Raw genomic sequence first — 19,117 nt, forward strand, 5'->3', positions numbered from 1 at the left:
GATAGCTAGCTGGATAACAGTTAGAAAGTGGGGTAGAGGGAAGAGTGCCACGGAGGCTAGCCCTGATCTGACACACCCCAACAAGTTTTCAAGGTTGGCAGAAGAGGGGAATGTCAGTTCAGGGAGAGCACTGCTGTAGCCCAACCCATCCTCTGCCAGTGAGGGGAATGTCAGCTCCAGTAAGCAGGGGACCAGGAGAGCAGGGCAGGGCAGATAGGTGCTGGTAGTGGGTGTCACGGATGTAGTAGGGGAGAACACCAAAAGACAACAAGGAGGAAGGGGAAAGACACTAGACCTCACAGCTAGGAAAGGAAAAGGGTCACCACCTATAAAACCCTTCTCCTGGCCCTAACTCCTATCCATATGGGCACCTCTCGATGGTAGAGATGCCCATACACAGGAACCTAGAAAATCCTGGTGACCCTCAGATGCCCTAAAGGTAATGAGAGGGCAGAGACAACCCGTTCCTTCCCTGGTGAAGGAACCAGCGTCTCGCTGAGGCCTAGTAAACAACCGGGGGGGTGGGGGGTAATACAAAACACAACAAGCAGAACACTTAACTTCTGAGGAGGATGGATGAACAAGACTTCAACAAGAACCACACTCCAGCGCTTCCAAATCCAAATGACGCTATCCAGAGCAAGGAGTGATGGGTAAAGTCAGACTAAATAGGGAGAGGTAAAGGTCACATGATCCACACCTGGACAGGAGCTGTCAGATCACTCATGTGCAGCCAGTCTTTTAGACCTTTTAACACTTATCATAGGTGTGACAGTGGGAGACACAATTATTAGGGGTACAGATAGGGCGATCTGTCACAAATACCGGGATCATCATATGGTGTGTTGTCTTCCTGGCGCTCGAGTTCGACACATTGCGGATCGGGTTGACAGATTAATGGGAGGGACTGGAGAAGATCCAGCAGTCATGGTCCACATCAGAACCAGTGACAAAGTTAGAGGTAGGTGGAGCGTCCTTAAAAAGGATTTTAGGGATTTAAGTCACAAGCTTAGGACAAGGACCTCAAAGGTAGTGTTTTCCGAAATACTACCTGTACCACGAGCCAGACAAGAAAAGCAACGGGAGATTAGGGAGGTTAACAAGTAGCTCAAGAACTGGTGTAGGAAGGAGGGGTTTGGGTTCCTGGAGAACTGGGCTGACTTTTCTGTCAGCTACAGGCTCTATCGTAGGGATGGGCTGCACCTCAATGCGGAAGCAGCAGCTGTGTTGAGGCAGAAGATGGTTAGAAAGTTGGAGAAGTGTTTAAACTAGGGACTGGGGGGGCGGGGTGATGATTACATTATAGGATGGGAAGATAGTGCAGATAGAGACCGAGGGCAAGGTAATGGGACTGGGGGAGGAATGGAAGAAGGGACTAGAACAATTCAGAAGGAAAGGTGTAGGGTAAAAAATATACATAAACCTTTTAATTGTATGTATACTAATGCCAGAAGCCTGACTAATAAAACTGGTGAACTGGAATTAGTGATGTGTGAGGGGGACTATGACATAGTGGGAATAACTGAGACATGGCTGGATGATAGCTATGACTGGGCAGTTAATGTACAGGGTTGCAGTCTGTTTAGAAAGGATCACAAAAATCGGAGAGGGGGAGGGGTCTGCCTTTATGTAAAATCCTTTCTAAATCCCACAGTCAGAGAAAATATAAGTGAGGGACATGAACATGTGGAGTCACTGTGGGTAGAATTACATAGAGGCAAAAACAATAACAAAATACTAATAGGAGGAGTTTATTATAAACCACCTAATATACCAGAGTCCACAGAAAATCTGCTACTAAACGAGATAGACGAGGCGACAGATCATAATGAGGTTGTTATTATGGGGGACTTCAACTACCCAGATATAGACTGGGAAACTGAAACCTGTATATTTCATAAAGGAAACAGGTTCTTGGCAATAACCAAAGACAATTACCTTTCCCAACTGGTTCAGGACCCGATTAGAGGGACAGCCATACTGGACTTAGTATTAACCAATAGACCTGACAGAACAACAGATGTGCAGGTTGGGGGACACCTGGGAAATAACGACCATAAAGTAATAACCTTCCAATTGTCATTCAAAAAAGTGTTTCTTCGGCGAGGAACAAAAATACCAAAAAGCAAAAAAAAAGCTAAATTTAGCCAACTAAGAGAGGCCGTAGGACTAACTGGGACAAAGTCTTCAAAAATAAAAATACAGCCACAAAATGGGATATTTTTAAAAGCATCCTAAAATCTAATTGTGAGAGGTACATACTTTATGGGAATAAAAGGTTAAGGAACAAGAAAAAAAATTATGTGGATAAATAGAACTGTAAAGAAAGCAATAAATGACAAAAAGAAAGCATTTAAATCACTAAAACAGGAGGGTAAAGAGGAAGCACTGAAAAAGGAAAAAAATAGAATATGTAAAAAACAAATAAAGCAGCCAAACTAGAGACAGAGAGATTAATTGCCAAAGAGAGCAAAACTAACCTTAAAATGTTCTTCAATTATATAAATGGTAAAAAGTATAAATCTGAAGGTGTCGGCCCTCTACAGAGTAATGAGGGTGGAGTTGCAGAGAGTGATGGGGAGAAAGCAAAGCTATGAAATATTTTTTTCTCCACTGTATTCACCGAGGAAAATAAATTGTCAGATGAAAAGCAGAATGTACATGTAAATTCCCCATTAAAAGTGCCCTGTCTGACCCAGGAAGAAGTACAGAGATGTCTTAAAAAGATTAAAATAGACAAATCGCCAGGAACAGGTGGCATACACCGCTGTATCCTAAGAGAATTAAGTAATGTCATAGCCAGACCCATATTTATGATATTTAAGGACTCTATACTGAAAAGGGAGTGTTCCACAGGATTGGCACATAGCAAATGTGGTGCCAATATTCAAAATGGGTCCAAAAACAGACCCCGGAAGCCATAGGCCAGTAAGTTTAATATCTGTTGTGGGTAAACTGTTTGAAGGTTTTCTAAGAGATGCTAGCTTGGAGTACCTCAATGAAAAAAAGCAAATAACGCCATATCAACATTGCTTCATGAGGGATCGGTCATGTCAAACTAATTTAATCAGTTTCTATGAGGATGTAAGTTCTAGACTTGACAGCGGCGAATCAATGGATGTCGTATATCTGGACTTCTTCAAAGCATTTGACACTGTACCGCATGAAAGGTTAGGATTAGGGTTGAGCGAACCCGAACTGTAAAGTTCGGGTTCGTACCGAACTTTAGGATTTTTGGACCCCGAACCCGTACATTTCCGTAAAAGTTCGGGTTTGGGTTCGGTGCTTTCTTGGCACTTTTTGAAAGGCTGCAGAACAGCCAATCAGCAAGCAGTTAACTGTCTGACCTTAGAAGCCATCACAGACATGCCTACTAATGGCATGGCTGTGAGTGGCCAGAGCAACATGTGACCCAGGCTCTATATAAGCTTGAGTCACGTATCGCTGCACGTCACTCTGCTGTTACAAGTGAAGGGAGAGGATGCTGCTGGACTTGATGTGATTTCAGGGAGAGAATAGAAGAGAATCTAACTCAGCGATCTACAGAGAAATAGTTGTGTGGGTGCAGGGCACAATTGTTTTACCCTGCTCTGAGCCCATTGACCAAAAAAAACAACTTTTATAATTCTGTTAGTTAGGTGGGCAGCGGCGGCGAACATTTTATGCAAGCTCAGTGCACAAGCACTGCATCTGAGCTATTGGGACATTGCAAATCAAAATTTGTTGGCAAACTACAACATCTGGATTAGTCAGTGTGCAATTTAACCACTTCAGCCCCCCTAGCTTAAACACCCTTAATGACCAGGCCACTTTTTACACTTCTGCACTACACTACTTTCACCGTTTATTGCTCGGTCATGCAACTTACCACCCAAATGAATTTTACCTCCTTTTCTTCTCACTAATAGAGCTTTCATTTGGTGGTATTTCAATTGCTGCTGACATTTTTACTTTTTTTGTTATTAATTGAAATTTATCGATTTTTTTGCAAAAAAATGAAATTTTTCACTTTCAGTTGTAATTTTTTCTTAAAAAACGACATCCATACATAAATTTTTCTGTAAATTTATTGTTCTACATGTCTTTGACAAAAAAAAATGTTTGGGTAAAAAAAAAAATGGTTTGGGTAAAAGTTATAGCGTTTACAAACTATGGTACAAAAATGTGAATTTCTGCTTTTTGAAGCAGCTCTGACTTTCTGAGCACCTGTCATGTTTCCTGAGGTTCTACAAAGCCCAGACAGTAGAAAACCCCACAAATGACCCCATTTCGGAAAGTAGACACCCTAAGGTATTCGCTGATGGGCATAGTGAGTTCATAGAACTTTTTATTTTTTGTCGCAAGTTAGCGGAAAATTATGAATTTTTATTTTTATTTTTTCTTACAAAGTCTCATATTCCACTGACAAAAAATAAAAACTTCCATGAACTCACTATGCCCATCAGGAAATACCTTGGGGTGTCTTATTTCCAAAATAGGGTCACTTGTGGGGTAGTTATACTGCCCTGGAATTTTAGGGGCCCAAATGCGTGCGAAGTAGTTTGAAATCAAAATGTGTAAAAAATGACCTGTGAAATCCGAAAGGTGCTCTTTGGAATGTGGGCCCCTTTGCCCACCTAGGCTGCAAAAAAGTGTCACACATGTGGTATCGCCGTACTCAGTAAAAGTTGGGGAATGTGTTTTGGGGTGTCATTTTACATATACCCATGCTGGGTGAGATAAATATCTTGGTCAAATGCCAACTTTGTATAAAAAAATGGGAAAAGTTGTCTTTTGCCAAGATATTTCTCTCACCCAGCATTGGTATATGTAAAATGACACCCCAAAATACATTGCCCTACTTCTTCTGAGTACGGCGATACCAGATGTGTGACACTTTTTTTCAGCCTAGGTGGGCAAATGGGCCCACATTCCAAAGAGCACCTTTCGGATTTCACCGGCCATTTTTTACAGATTTTGATTTCAAACTACTTCGCACGCATTTGGGCCCCTAAAATGCCAGGGCAGCATAACTACCCCACAAGTGACCCCATTTTGGAAAGAAGACACCCCAAGGTATTTCGTGATGGGCATAGTGAGTTCATGGAAGTTTTTATTTTTGGTCACAAGTTAGTGGAATATGAGACTTTGTAAGAAAAAAAAAAAAAAAATCATCATTTTCCGCTAATTTGTGACAAAAATAAAAAAATTCTAGGAACTCGCCATGCCCCTCACAAAATACTGTGGGGTGTCTTCTTTCCAAAATGGGGTCACTTGTGGGGCAGTTATACTGCCCTGGCATTTTAGGGGCCCTAATGCGTGAGAAGTAGTTTGAAATCAAAATCTGTAAAAAATGCCCTGTGAAATCCTAAAGGTGCTCTTTGGAATGTGGGCCCCTTTGCCCACCTAGGCTGCAAAAAAGTGTCACACATCTGGTATCGCCGTACTCAGAAGAAGTAGGGCAATGTGTTTTGGGGTGTCATTTTACATATACCCATGCTGGGTGAGAGAAATATCTCGGCAAAAGACAACTTTTCCCATTTTTTTATACAAAGTTGGCATTTGACCAAGATAGTTATCTCACCCAGCATGGATATATGTAAAATGACACCCCAAAACATTGCCCAACTTCTCCTGAGTACGTGATACCAGATGTGTGACACTTTTTTGCAGCCTAGATGCGCAAAGGGGCCCAAATTCCTTTTAGGAGGGCATTTTTAGACATTTGGATCCCAGACTTTTTCTCACGCTTTAGGGCCCCTAAAATGCCAGGGCAGTATAAATACCCCACATGTGACCCCATTTTGGTAAGAAGACACCCCAAGGTATTTAATGAGGGGCATGGTGAGTTCATAGCAATTTTTTTTTTTGGCACAAGTTAGCGGAAATTGATTTATTTATTTTTTTCTCACAAAGTCTCCCTTTCCGCTAACTTGGGACAAAAATTTTAATCTTTCATGGACTCAATATGCCCCTCACGGAATACCTTGGGGTGTCTTCTTTCCGAAATGGGGTCACATGTGGGGTATTTATACTGCGCTGGCATTTTAGGAGCCCTAAAGCGTGAGAAGAAGTCTGGAATATAAATGTCAATTTTTTTTTACGCATTTGGATTCCGTAAGGGGTATGGTGAGTTCATGTGAGATTTTATTTTTTGACACAAGTTAGTGGAATATGAGACTTTGTAAGAAAAGAAAAAAAAAAATTTCCGCTAACTTGGGCCAAAAAAATGTCTGAATGGAGCCTTACAGGGGGGTGATCAATGACAGGGGGGTGATCAGGGAGTGTATATGGGGTGATCTCCCCCCTGTCATTGATCACCCCCCTGTCATTGATCACCCCCCTGAAAGACTCCATTCAGACGTCCATATGTTTTTTACGGATCCACGGATACAAGGATCGGATCTGCAAAACACATACGGACGTCTGAATGGAGCCTTACAGGGGGGTGATCAATGACAGGGGGGTGATCACCCCATATAGACTCCCTGATCACCCCCCTGTCATTGATCACCCCCCTGTAAGGCTCCATTCAGACGTCCGTATATGTTTTGTGAATCCGCAAAACACATACGGACCTCTGAATGGAGCCAGCCTTACAAGGGGGTGATCAATGACAGGGGGGTGATCAGGGAGTCTATATGGGGTGATCAACCCCCTGTAAGGCTCCATTCAGACATCCGTATGTGATTTGCGGATCCGATCCATGTATCCGTGGATACGTAAAAAACATATGGACGTCTGAATGGAGCCTTACAGGGGGGTGATCAATGACAGGGGGGTGAACAGGGAGTCTATATGGGGTGATCACCCCCCTGTCATTGATCACCCCCCTGTAAGGCTCCATTCAGACATCCGTATGTGTTTTGCGGATCCGATCCATGTATCCGTGGATCCGTAAAAAACATATGGACGTCTGAATGGAGCCTTACAGGGGGGTGATCAATGACAGGGGGGTGAACAGGGAGTCTATATGGGGTGATCACCCCCCTGTCATTGATCACCCCCCTGTAAGGCTCCATTCAGACGTCCGTATGTGTTTTGCGGATCCGATCCATGTATCCGTGTATACGTAAAAAACATATGGCCGTCTGAATGGAGCCTTACAGGGTGGTGATCAATGACAGGGGGTGATCAGGGAGTCTATATGGAGTGATCACCCCCTTGTCATTGATCACCCCCCTGTGAGGCTCCATTCAGACGTCCGTATGTGTTTTATGGATCCGATCCATGGATCCGTGGATCCGTAAAAAACATACGGACGTCTGAATGGAGCCTTACAGGGGGGTGATCAATGACAGGGGGATGATCAATGACAGGGGGGTGATCAGGGAGTCTATATGGGGTGATATGGGGTTAATAAGGGTTTAATAAGTGACAGGGGGGGGGTGTAGTGTAGTGGTGTTTGGTGCTACTTATTATTGAGCTGCCTGTGTCCTCTGGTGGTCGATCCAAGCAAAAGGGACCACCAGAGGACCAGGTAGCAGGTATATTAGACGCTGTTATCAAAACAACGTCTAATATACCTGTTAGGGGTTAAAAAAAATCGCATCTACAGCCTGCTAGCGAACGATCGCCGCTGTCAGGCTGTAGATCCACTCGCTTACCTTTCGATCCTGTGAATGCGCGCGCCTGTGTGCGCGCGTTCACAGGAAATCTTGCGTCTCGCGAGATGACGCGTATATGCGTGACTCTGCCTGCAGCTGACGCCTCCGGAACGCGATCCTGCATTAGGCGGTACACCCATCGATTTCTGGGGTTTGAAAAACACACTTTTTTTTGTCAAAAAAATATATTTTCCTGATCTGCAAATGTTAAATTCAAGTTTAATATATACAGCTTTCATATTCTGTTACCAAAAAAACACTTTTTTGGCAATCTACAACATCTTGATTAGTCAGTGTGCAATTTAAGCTAGAAATACACCCATCATTTTCTGGGGTTTTAAAAACTATTTTCAGGCCTTACAGCATGAGCGTGTGTGAAATTACAGGGTTATATACTGCTGTCAAATTCAGTTGTTAAACAAACACTCATTTGGGCACAAAATATTTAGTTGGCAGCCTTTGATGCAGATGTAATTGTGAGATACACCCTTAATACATTTGGGTTACATTCAGAGATTTTAAATACAGCCATTTGGTGGACCAATATTGAAATCAAGCCTACACTGGTTCAGGCCCTCTACATACAACGGCTTGATTCAGGCATTTGAAATACAGCCATTTGAAATACATCCATTTTGTGCAAAGAAATATTTAATTTAGGCCTACACTGGATCAGGCCCCGTGAGATACCCCCGTTACATACAGGGGTTTGATTCAGGCATTTGAAATACAGCCAATTGAAATACAGCCATTTTGGGCAAAGAAATATTTAATTTAGGCCTACACTGGTTCCGTACATGGATCCGTAAAAAACATATGGACGTCTGAATGGAGCCTTACAGGGGGGTGATCAATGACAGGGGGGTAATCAATGACAGGGGGGTGATCAGGGAGTCTATATGGGGTGATCAGCCCCCTGTCATTGATCACCCCCCTGTAAGGCTCCATTCAGACGTCCGTATGTGTTTTGCGGATCCGATCCATGGATCCGTGGATCCGCAAAACACATACGGATCTCTGAATGGAGCCAGCCTTACAAGGGGGTGATCAATGACAGGGGGGTGATCAGGAAGTCTATATGGGGTGATCACCCCCCTGTAAGGCTCCATTCAGACGTCCGTATGTGTTTTGCGGATCCGATCCATGTATCCGTGTATACGTAAAGAACATATGGCTGTCTGAATGGAGCCTTACAGGGTGGTGATCAATGACAGGGGGGTGATCAGGGAGTCTATATGGAGTGATCACCCCCTTGTCATTGATCACCCCCCTGTGAGGCTCCATTCAGACGTCCGTATGTGTTTTATGGATCCGATCCATGGATCCGTGGATCCGTAAAAAACATACGGACGTCTGAATGGAGCCTTACAGGGGGGTGATCAATGACAGGGGGATGATCAATGACAGGGGGGTGATCAGGGAGTCTATATGGGGTGATATGGGGTTAATAAGGGTTTAATAAGTGACAGGGGGGGGTGTAGTGTAGTGGTGTTTGGTGCTACTTATTATTGAGCTGCCTGTGTCCTCTGGTGGTCGATCCAAGCAAAAGGGACCACCAGAGGACCAGGTAGCAGGTATATTAGACGCTGTTATCAAAACAACGTCTAATATACCTGTTAGGGGTTAAAAAAAATCGCATCTACAGCCTGCTAGCGAACGATCGCCGCTGTCAGGCTGTAGATCCACTCGCTTACCTTTCGATCCTGTGAATGCGCGCGCCTGTGTGCGCGCGTTCACAGGAAATCTTGCGTCTCGCGAGATGACGCGTATATGCGTGACTCTGCCTGCAGCTGACGCCTCCGGAACGCGATCCTGCATTAGGCGGTACACCCATCGATTTCTGGGGTTTGAAAAACACACTTTTTTTTGTCAAAAAACTATATTTTCCTGATCTGCAAATGTTAAATTCAAGTTTAATATATACAGCTTTCATATTCTGTTACCAAAAAAACACTTTTTTGGCAATCTACAACATCTTGATTAGTCAGTGTGCAATTTAAGCTAGAAATACACCCATCATTTTCTGGGGTTTTAAAAACTATTTTCAGGCCTTACAGCATGAGCGTGTGTGAAATTACAGGGTTATATACTGCTGTCAAATTCAGTTGTTAAACAAACACTCGTTTGGGCACAAAATATTTAGTTGGCAGCCTTTGATGCAGATGTAATTGTGAGATACACCCTTAATACATTTGGGTTACATTCAGAGATTTTAAATACAGCCATTTGGTGGACCAATATTGAAATCAAGCCTACACTGGTTCAGGCCCTCTACATACAACGGCTTGATTCAGGCATTTGAAATACAGCCATTTGAAATACATCCATTTTGTGCAAAGAAATATTTAATTTAGGCCTACACTGGATCAGGCCCCGTGAGATACCCCCGTTACATACAGGGGTTTGATTCAGGCATTTGAAATACAGCCAATTGAAATACAGCCATTTTGGGCAAAGAAATATTTAATTTAGGCCTACACTGGTTCCGTACATGGATCCGTAAAAAACATATGGACGTCTGAATGGAGCCTTACAGGGGGGTGATCAATGACAGGGGGGTAATCAATGACAGGGGGGTGATCAGGGAGTCTATATGGGGTGATCAGCCCCCTGTCATTGATCACCCCCCTGTAAGGCTCCATTCAGACGTCCGTATGTGTTTTGCGGATCCGATCCATGGATCCGTGGATCCGCAAAACACATACGGATCTCTGAATGGAGCCAGCCTTACAAGGGGGTGATCAATCACAGGTGGGTGATCAGGAAGTCTATATGGCGTGATCACCCCCCTGTAAGGCTCCATTCAGACGTCCGTATGTGTTTTGCGGATCCGATCCATGTATCCGTGTATACGTAAAAAACATATGGCCGTCTGAATGGAGCCTTACAGGGTGGTGATCAATGACAGGGGGGTGATCAGGGAGTCTATATGGAGTGATCACCCCCTTGTCATTGATCACCCCCCTGTGAGGCTCCATTCAGACGTCCGTATGTGTTTTACGGATCCGATCCATGGATCCGTGGATCCGTAAAAAACATACGGACGTCTGAATGGAGCCTTACAGGGGGGTGATCAATGACAGGGGGATGATCAATGACAGGGGGGTGATCAGGGAGTCTATATGGGGTGATATGGGGTTAATAAGGGTTTAATAAGTGACAGGGGGGGGTGTAGTGTAGTGGTGTTTGGTGCTACTTATTATTGAGCTGCCTGTGTCCTCTGGTGGTCGATCCAAGCAAAAGGGACCACCAGAGGACCAGGTAGCAGGTATATTAGACGCTGTTATCAAAACAACGTCTAATATACCTGTTAGGGGTTAAAAAAAATCGCATCTACAGCCTGCTAGCGAACGATCGCCGCTGTCAGGCTGTAGATCCACTCGCTTACCTTTCGATCCTGTGAATGCGCGCGCCTGTGTGCGCGCGTTCACAGGAAATCTTGCGTCTCGCGAGATGACGCGTATATGCGTGACTCTGCCTGCAGCTGACGCCTCCGGAACGCGATCCTGCATTAGGCGGTACACCCATCGATTTCTGGGGTTTGAAAAACACACTTTTTTTTGTCAAAAAAATATATTTTCCTGATCTGCAAATGTTAAATTCAAGTTTAATATATACAGCTTTCATATTCTGTTACCAAAAAAACACTTTTTTGGCAATCTACAACATCTTGATTAGTCAGTGTGCAATTTAAGCTAGAAATACACCCATCATTTTCTGGGGTTTTAAAAACTATTTTCAGGCCTTACAGCATGAGCGTGTGTGAAATTACAGGGTTATATACTGCTGTCAAATTCAGTTGTTAAACAAACACTCGTTTGGGCACAAAATATTTAGTTGGCAGCCTTTGATGCAGATGTAATTGTGAGATACACCCTTAATACATTTGGGTTACATTCAGAGATTTTAAATACAGCCATTTGGTGGACCAATATTGAAATCAAGCCTACACTGGTTCAGGCCCTCTACATACAACGGCTTGATTCAGGCATTTGAAATACAGCCATTTGAAATACATCCATTTTGTGCAAAGAAATATTTAATTTAGGCCTACACTGGATCAGGCCCCGTGAGATACCCCCGTTACATACAGGGGTTTGATTCAGGCATTTGAAATACAGCCAATTGAAATACAGCCATTTTGGGCAAAGAAATATTTAATTTAGGCCTACACTGGTTCAGGCCCTGTGAGATACCCCTTCTACATACAGGGGTTTGATTCAGGCATTTGAAATACAGCCATTTGAAATACATCCATTTTGTGCAAAGAAATATTTAATTTAGGCCTACACTGGTTCATGCCCTGTGCGATACCCCCTCTACATACAGGGGTTTGATTCAGGCATTTGAAATACATCCATTTTGTGCAAAGAAATATTTAATTCAGGCCTACACTGGTTCAGACCCTGTGAGATACTCCCTCTACATACAGGGGTTTGATTCAGGCATTTGAAATACAGCCATTTTGGGCAAAGAAATATTTCATTCAGGCCTACACTGGTTCAGAACGTGTGAGATACACCCTCTACATACAGGGGTTTGATTCAGGCATTTGAAATACATCCATTTTGTGCAAAGAAATATTTAATTCAGGCCTACACTGGTTCAGACCCTGTGAGATACACCCTCTACATACAGGAATTTGATTGAGGCATTTGAAATACAGCCATTTGAAATACATCCATTTTGGGCAAAGAAATATTTCATTCAGGCCTACACTGGTTCAGACCGTGTGAGATACACCCTTTACATACAAGGGTTTGATTTAGGCATTTGAAATACAGCTATTTAAAATACAAAAATTTGGGGAAAATAAATATTTCATTCAGGCCTACACTGGTTCAGACCGTGTGAGATACACCCTCTACATATAGGAGTTTGATTCAGGCATTTGAAATACAGCCATTTGAAATACAACCATTTTTGGCAAATAAATATTTTATTTAGGCCTACACTGGTTCATGCCCTGTGAGATACTCTGTCTACATACAAGGGTTTGATTCAGGTATTTGAAATACAGCCATTTGAAATACATCCATTTTGTGTAAATAAATATTTAATTCAGGCCTACACTGGTTCAGACCGTGTGAGATACACCCTCTACATACAGGGGTTTGAATCAAGCATTTGAAATACAGCCATTTGAAATACAGCCATTTTGGGCAAAGAAATATTTTATTCAGGCCTACACTGGTTCAGACCGTGTGAGATACCCCCTCTACATACAAGGGTTTGATTCAGGCATTTGAAATACAGCCATTTGAAATACAGCCATTTTGTGCAAATAATTATATTATTCAGGCCTACACTGGTTCAGACCGTGTGAGATACACCCTCTACATACAGGGGTTTGATTCAGGCATTTGAAATACCGCCATTTGGTGCACCAATATTGAATTCAGGCCTACACTGGTTCACGTGTGAGATACACCCTCTACATACAGGGGTTTGATTTAGGCATTTGAAATACAGCCATTTGAAATACAGCCATTTTGGGGAAAGAAATTTTTAATTGAGGCCTAGTCTGGTTCAGGCCGTGTGAGATACACCCTTTACATACTGTCGTTCTATTCTACTATAAATTAAACACCCATTTAGGGCAAGATTCTAAATTCGAAAAATATGAGGAGAGTGTCAAATATGGGACGGGGCCCAGGTCGTGGTGCTGCTGGTGGAGCTTCTGTTGCAGGGAGAGGACGTGGTCGATCTGTGCCAGCTACACGCACAAGTGAAACCCCTTCCTCAGGTGCAAGTAGGCGACAAAACCTGCAGCGGTATTTGGTCGGGCCTAATGCTGCTCTACGAATGGTGAGGCCTGAACAAGTACAGGCGATAGTAGATTGAGTTGCTGACAGTGGATCCAGTTCCTTCACATTGTCTCCCACCCAGTCTCCTGCTGAAAGACCACAGTTGGCACCTGCAGCCGATGTCCATCAGTCTTTCACCTCACCCCCTTGCAAATCAGCCAAGCAGTCTGAGCCCCAAGTCATGCAGCAGTCTCTTCTGCTTTTTGAAGACTCTGTTAGCAGGGTTTCCCAGGGCCATCCATCTATCCCTGCCCCAGAAGTGGAAGAGATTGAGTGTACCGATGCCCAACCACTTATCTTTCAAGATGAGTACATGGGAGGACCATCACAGCACTTCTCGGATGATGATGAAACACAGGTGCCAACTGCTGGGGCTTTCGAAAGTGTGCAGACCGACAAGGAAGGCAGGGATAAAGACTGGGTGGAAGATGATGTAAAGGACGATGAGGTCCTCGACCCAGCATGGAATCAAGGTCATGCGAGTGACCTATGTAGTTCGGAGGAAGAGACGGTGGTCGCACAGAGCCACCAGCACAGCAGAAGAGGGAGCAGGGTGCAAAAGCGGAGCGGCCGTCCTCTAGACAGTACGCCACCTACTGCCCACCGCAGCAAGGGACCGAGCACACCAAAGCAAGCTCCAAGGAGTTCCCTGGCGTGGCAGTTCTTCAGACAATGTGCTGACGACAAGACACGAGTGGTTTGTACGCTGTGAAATCACAGGCTGAAGCGAGGCATAAACGTTCTCAACCTGAGCACAACCTGCATGACCAGGCATTTAAGTGCAAAGCACGAGCTGCAGTGGAGTAGACACCTCAAAAACCAAGAAAGGTCTCTGACTCCTCCTGCTTCCTCTTCTGCTGCAGTCGCGGCCTCTTCATCCACCTCTGGAGTGACAGTGCCACCTGCCACCCCGCAAACAGAGGATCTGCCAGCAACACCAACACCTGGGTCACCAAGCATCTCCACAATGTCCCACGGAAGCGTTCAGCTCTCCATCTCCCAAACGCTGGAGAGGAAGAGGAAGTACCCCCCTACCCACCCGCGATCCCTAGCCCTGAATGCCAGCATTTCTAAATTACTGGCCTTTGAAATGCTGTCATTCCGTCTGGTGGAGATGGATAGTTTTAAAGGCCTTATGGCGGTGGCTGTCCCACAGTACGTCGTGCCCAGCCGCCACTACTTTTCAAGGCGAGCCATCCCTTCCCTGCACAACCAAGTAGGGGACAAAATCAGGTGTGCACTGCGCAACACCATCTGTGGCAAGGTACACCTGACTACGGATACGTGGACCAGTAAGCACGGTCAGGGAAGTTATATCTCCATAACAGCACACTGGGTAAATGCAGTGGCGGCTGGGCCTGAGGCGGATAGCAGTTTGGCGCATGTCCTTCCACCACTGAGGATTGCAGGGCGCTTCAGTTTGCCTCCTGTTGCTTCCTCCTCCTACTCCGCTTCCTCATCCTCTACTGCCTCCTCATCCGGTCAGCGTAACACCTTCAACACCAACTTCAGCACAGCCAGTGGTAAACGACAGCAGGCAGTTTTAAAACTTATCTGTTTGGGGGATAAACCCCACACCGCGCAGGAGCTCTGGACGGGCCTTGAACAACAGACCGATGAGTGGTTTGTGCCAGTCAGCCTCAAGCCTGGCCTGGTGGTGAGCGATAATGGGCGAAATCTCGTAGCAGCTCTGGGACTAGCCGGTTTGATGCACATCCCTTGCCTGGCGCATGTGCTGAACTTGGTGGTGCAGAGATTCCTTAAAAATTACCCCGATATGTCAGAGCTGCTGCATAAAGTGCGGGCCGTCTGTGTGCGCTTTTGGCGTTCTCATCCTGCTGCAGCTCGCCTGTCAGCGCTGCAGCGTAACTTCGGCCTTCCCGCTCACCGCCTCATATGCGACGTGCCCACAAGGTGGAATTCCACCTTGCACATGCTGGCCAGACTGTGCGAGCAGCAGCAGGCGATAGTGGACTTTCAGCTGCAGCACGCACGGGTGAGTCGCTTGGCGGAACAGCACCACTTCACCACCAATGACTGGGCCTCCATGAGAGACCTGTGTTCCTTGTTGCGCTGTTTCAAGTACTCCACCAACATGGCCAGTGCTGATAACGCCGTTCTAAAAAAAAAACGCTCCTGGCGATGATGGAAGAGGATGTGGCACAGGAGGAGGAGGAGGAAGAAGAGGGATCATTTCGTAGGGTTTCCGGACAGTCATTCCCAAGTGGCTCCGAGGGTGAGTTTCTGCACCCACAAACCCAAAGTACACAATTGTCCAGCCAGGGCACAATTCTGGAATATGATGAGGTGGAGGAGATGGAGGAGGAGGAACCATGTTCACAGCAGGGTGGCACTCAGACCAGCTTATGGCCATAACTGGTGCGTGGATGGGGGTCTACAGAGGACACAGACGATACACCTCTCACAGAGGACAGCTTTTCGTTGCCTCTGAGCAGCCTGGCACACATGAGCGATTACATGCAGCAGTTTCTCCGCAACATACGCCGAGTTGCCCACATTCTAACTTGTGCTGATTACTGGGTGGCCACGCTGCTGGATCCCCGTTACAAGGACAATGTACCGTCCTTAATTCCGTCACTGGAGCGTAATCGTAAGATCCGCGAGTACAAGCGCACGCTGGTAGACGCGCTGCTGGTGGCATTCCCACCTGACAGCGGGGGCACAGTGGAAGCACAAGGCGAAGGCAGAGGACAAGAAGAGGTCGCCAATGCAGCTGGGGCACCGCCAGCACCTCAGAAGGCAGGGTTATCATGGCCGAAATGTGGAAAAGCTTTGTCAGCACGCCACAACAACCAGCACCACCAGCTGATATGGAACGTCTTAGCAGGAGGCAGCATTTCACCAACATGGTGGAGCAGTATGTGTGCACACGCCTACACGTACTAAATGACGGGTCTGCCCCCTTCAACTTCTGGGTCTCCAAATTGGGCACGTGGCCTGAGCTTGCCCTTTACGCCTTGGAGGTGCTGGCCTGCCCTGCAGCCAGTGTATTATCTGAACGTGTGTTTAGCACGGCAGGGGGCGTCATCACAGTCAAGCGCAGCCGCCTGTCCACAGCCAATGTGGACAAGCTCACGTTCATTAAAATGAACCAGGCATGGATCCCTCAGGACTTGTCCGTACCTTGTCCAGAATCGACATGTATACCGGCACTAACCAGCCATTGTTATACTGCAGTGCAATTGCTCATGTTTGTATTTTGGATATTTCACACTCTTTTGGAGTGTACCTTAATTTAAAAAAATAAAATTAAAAACAAAAACCTGTGTTGGCTATCTCGTCCTCCTTTACCGCTGCTTCCACCTACTCTGCTACGTCCACCGCCTCCTCAAACTCCTACTCCATATGGAACTCCACCTCATAAATACATTTTTTTTTTGTACGTGTTTTATTTTATATCATTTCACTACTTTGTCATTTGCATTTTCGGGTGAAATTCACCAATTTTAGGGTGTATAGTGCCACTGCTATACCTAGTAGGCCGGTTAAAAAAAATAAAAAAATTGTCATTAATATTTTCAGGTGAAATTAACCAATTTTTGGGTGAATAGTACCATTGCTATACCTAGTAGGCCGGTTAAAAAAATAAAATAAATTGTCATTAACATTTTCTGGTGAAATTAACCAATTTTTGGGTGTATAGTACCACTGCTATACCTAGTAGGCCGGTTAAAAAAATAAAAATAAATTGTCATTAACATTTTCTGGTTAAATTAACCAATTTTTGGGTGTGATGTACCACTGCTATACCTAGTAGGCCATTTAAAAATATATATAATTGTCAGTTACATTTTCTGGTGAAATTAACCAATTTTTGGGTGTATAGTACCACTGCTATACCTATTAGACCGGTAAAAAAACAAAAACATTTGTCAGTTGCATTTTATGGTCAAATTCACAAATTTTTGGGTGTAATATACCCTTCCTCTACCTAGTTGACAGCTTAATAAATTTCAATAATTTTTATTTTACATTTTTGGGTGATAATAAACAATTGTTTTCTGTCATAGACCCCTGCTCTACCAAGTAGACAGGTTAATACATTTCTGTAATTTTTCTGTTACATTCTTGGGTTGACATTATACAATTTTAGACGTGAATAAACCCCTGCTCTGCATAGGTGACAGGAAATAAAATTTCTGAAATTCTTCTTTAATTGATGTGCTCCACCTCCTTAGATTCAATGCTTAAACTTAAACAAGTTGTACCACATTTAAGCTTCAATACTTTGTCCCACATTTCCGCTATACTCTTTTGGCTAACATATGCGCCTCATTAGCTTTTCCCACAATTCCACTTTACTCTTTTGACCCACATTTGGGCTTCTGTAATTTGTCCCACATTTGCGCCTCAATAGCTTTTCCCACATTTCTTCTCGATCCCAATTTTTTTTATCTCTTCAGGACACAGGGCGTACAGGTACGCCCTTATGTCCTGGTACTTAAGGACACAGGGCGTACCTGTACGTCCTGTGTATTTCTGATCACCGCCGCAGGCACGGAAGCCGGTGCCTGCTCAAATCATTGAGCAGGCACCTCGGCTAAATGCCCGGGCGGCTTTTACCTATTGCCGCGGGCGGTGCCATCGAGTCCCCATGCGGCTGTGGGGGGGACCCGATGGCATGGAAGGCAGCGCGATGTCTAAGGAAGGCATTGCGCTGCCTTCCGGTGAAGACCCTGTGAGATCCAGCCCCCTGGATCTCACAGGCCCCGGAAGCTGTATGAGTAATACACACAGTATTACTCATACAGCAAATGCATTCCAATACAGAAGTATTGGAATGCATTGTAAAGGAATATACCCCCCAAAGTTCAAGTCCCAAAGTGGGACAAAAAATAGTGAAAAAAGAAAGTTGAAAAAAGAAAGTTTCCCCCCCGAAAAAATAAAGTTTCAAGTAAAAATAAACAAAAACGTCATTTTTCCCAAATAAAGTTAAAAAAAATTGGAAAAAAAAGGGGAAAAAAAAAAGTATACATATTAGGTATCGCCGCATCCATCTCGACCGGCTCTATAAACATATCACATGACCTAACTTCTGAGATGAACACCAAAAAAAATAAAAAATAAAAACTGTGCTAAATAAACAATTTTTTTGTCACCTTACATCACAAAAAGTACAACAGCAAGCGATAAAAAAGGCGTTTGCACACCAAAATAGTACCACTCTAACCGTCACCTCATCCCGCAAAAAATGAGCCCCTACCTGAGACAATCTCCCAAAAAATAAAAAAACTATGGCTCAGAATATGGAGACACTAAAACATCATTTTTTAAAAAAAAAAAAAGCTGTTATTGTGTAAAACTTACATAAATAAAAAAAAAAGTATACATATTTGGTATCGCCGCGTTTGTATCGACCGGGACTATAAAAATATCACATGACCTAACCTTTCAGATGAACACCGCAAAAAATGTAAAATAAAAACTGTGCTAAATAAACAATTTTTTGTCACCTTACATCACAAAAAGTGTAATAGCAAGCTATCAAAAAGTCATATGCACCCCAAAATAGTGCCAATCAAACCGTCATCTCACCCCGCAAAAAATGAGACCCTACCTAAGATAATCGCCGAAAAACTGAAAAAACTATGGGTCTCAGAATATGGAGACACTAAAACATGATTTTTCAAAAATTATATTATTGTGTAAAACTTACATAAATAAAAAAAGGTAATCGCGAAAAATAGGGAAAAATTAAGGCTC

The sequence above is a fragment of the Bufo bufo genome, chromosome 2 (genome assembly GCF_905171765.1).
Source record: "Bufo bufo chromosome 2, aBufBuf1.1, whole genome shotgun sequence".
NCBI classification, from domain to species: domain Eukaryota; kingdom Metazoa; phylum Chordata; class Amphibia; order Anura; family Bufonidae; genus Bufo; species Bufo bufo.